General features: G+C 38.9%; 1 long non-coding RNA gene across 1 annotated transcript; it reads right to left on the reverse strand.

Moving 5' to 3' along the window:
* Positions 1 to 275: 275 nt before the first annotated feature.
* On the reverse strand, positions 276 to 1,532 carry LOC141407827 (uncharacterized). The gene is made up of 2 exons (XR_012418650.1): positions 1,377 to 1,532; positions 276 to 778 (listed from the first exon to the last, which is right to left on the reverse strand). It is a non-coding gene; the product is annotated as an uncharacterized lncRNA (long non-coding RNA).
* Between the last annotated feature and the right edge of the window lie 1,203 nt (positions 1,533 to 2,735).

The raw sequence follows: 2,735 nt of genomic DNA on the forward strand, positions 1-2,735 counted from the left end.
GTAATTTATAGGGTAATATTTGACATCATGCCAAACAATCTTTCACCTACATTTTTGCCAGTGGTAGGAATGGAATCATCTCTCAATAAATACCTTTTTTAAATTAAGTACTGTTTCATACAACTTTTGTACATTTTTAGGTGAAATAATTTGAACATCTCCGTGGTGTTCCTTCTCCCTAACCCATCTATTTCAAGGTAAGCCAGACTATACAGACCTATGCTCCAAAGTCTAAGGAAGCTGAGAAGCTGAACAAAGAGGCTGACACATTAACATTTCTCAAAAAGAAACATTTAATGGAGACTTAAAAACAGAAGCCCTGTCTGCATCTCAGGCGGCAATGAGACAAGATGGTGGATCCCAGTGCCATTATCCCTCAGACCCAGGGCTTATATACCATAGGGAAATGGTGACTCAGAAGGGACATGTAGGACAATTGAAATACAGTAACATAAATGTCTTGACTGAAGGGCAAGATTTACAGTAAGTACATGCTGTTACACAAGAAACAATAGAGAGAGGGGAAATCTTAGAAGCCTTCCCAGAATAGGGGAAGTCCACATGGTGGGTTAGCATCCTAGGTGGAGCTGCTTTGTCCTTCACATTCCACTAACTCATGTGTAGAATCTCATGCACCCTTCCCTTTTGCAATGATCTCAAATCTCACTGGGCCATATTGGTTTCTCATTGCCAACATACTCCTAGGGATTTCAAACAAGGGAGATACACAGGCTTCGTTGAATTTCTCTAGTCTTCAGAATACTATGGCTTTGGTTTTCTGGAAGAAGTAAAACACCAAAAGATACATAGCATCAATAATTTGAATAGTAGAAATACAATTCACACAAGGATTACAATCAGAAGAGAATTTGCATGCCAGAACAAAAATGAAAGGAGTAAGGAGCCAACTAAAAGCATCATAAGAAAATTAAAGCCAAGTTCCTTTTTAAGGACTTCTTGTAGCCAGGAAGTAATGCAGGATTTAGTCCAAATTGTAGGCAAATTATAAAAACTCAAAAAGAATGGTCAGGGCTAGAATCTAAGATTCTTTTTTCTCCAGTTTTCTTATTTCCACCAAGGATAAATTATACTAGGACAATTCATTTGCAAAGTAAATTTGTCTCATTATATTGGCCTAGTTATTTGAATAAATTGTAGCAGGAGTAGTAATCAGCCATATAGGCTTCTTTTAAGTTGGCTTTGCTAGAGCTATCAGAATGTTTTATTCCAGTGTTTTAAAACCTCAATGCCAGAAGCCAAACCAAGGATTTGCCATTAGACTGCATTTATAACACCTGTACAAATTTCTCTCTTCTTGAGGTCTTAAAATATCTTGAGATTCCTGATCCTGTTAGTAAGTGACATTCATTACTTACCATGGGTCAGGAAACTTTTTAGGGAACCAGTCTTTCCATGGGCTTTTTTTTGGCTCTCTACAGTCAACTTCAATTCCCCAAGCAGATTGATCATGTCTGAAAATAGGCCATTCCAGTCAAAGCCTTGGTAAAATAATGTGTCTCCAATTGTGTCCTATTACAAAAGAAAACATTCATATTGAACATATGTACATAACTATAGTACCATAAAATAACACTCACAAATAGTTTTCAAATTTGGGAGAACTGAGATAGAAGGGCAAATTTTGCTTACAAAAATAACTTAATTATTGTAAGTTGTGAAGAGCTCAAAAGAAAAAAGTTTTATTGACTCTTCTTCAGTCAGAGAAATGCCTTCCAAACAAGATGTTGCCTGATGACTTTGGAACTGCCATCCACAAGCCAAGAAACTCTTAGGTTAGAGCTGTTTGTCAGGTACTATGGAATCCAGCAGCTCCGCACCAGTTCCAGGGTCAGTCCTAGGGGAGAAAGAGGCTCGCTGCTCATGAGTATATCCTCTTTGCACTCCTCAGGTAGCAAGATCCATTACCATTTTATTATGTAACTCTTATGGGCACTGCTATCCCCGTTAGAGTGTTTCTCTGACGTCACTCTAGACAGCATGTGTATTTTAGGTGTCAAGATCATTTTATGTCTTCCAGTCATAGGGGTAGCTTCTGTTAATGTCCCATTCCAAGGCCATAAATGCCCTCAAGTAGAAATTCTGTAGTCCACAGTCCCAGCAGTGGTTGTTGGGAGGTGCTCACAGGCCTTTGCCATGATCCCTAGTAAACACTGCATAAAGGGCTATCAAGTGGGGGTTTCATCCCTACCAGCACTCCATCTTCTACTCTACCCTCTGAGGGCTTGAGCAATTTTACTGGCTCCCATTTAGCATGTCCAGTTAATATTGCTTACAGGGCAGATTTACATACCTTCTAGTTTGCAGTACTAAGTAGGAGAAATATGCTCTGGTCAGATACAATGTCTGTTTTCATGAAACCTTTAAGTAAAGGTGTCACAACTTTATGTAAAGTTTATTTATACACTTTTCAACTTTCATAATCCTATCCATCTTTACATTGTTGTGTTCTAGCCCCAGGAACTTTTCTTCTCCACCCAAGATCATTTTGTGAAAAAGCCTCTGGTGAAAAACACTTTGGGTTCCCAGTAGGGAATTGAGTCAAGAAAATTTGTGTATCTTCATTAACTACCTCAACATTACCCCAGGCAATTGTTGGTCAGCTTTCTCTTTTACGATTTCTTCAATCGGGCAAATACAGAAAATTGGCCCTTTAATGTTGAGGGACCAGCAGGGGCTCCCTTTGGTCCACCCAACTTTTGGTAGCGTTGCATTAA

Source organism: Macaca fascicularis, chromosome 1, assembly GCF_037993035.2.
Source record: "Macaca fascicularis isolate 582-1 chromosome 1, T2T-MFA8v1.1".
NCBI lineage: Eukaryota > Metazoa > Chordata > Mammalia > Primates > Cercopithecidae > Macaca > Macaca fascicularis.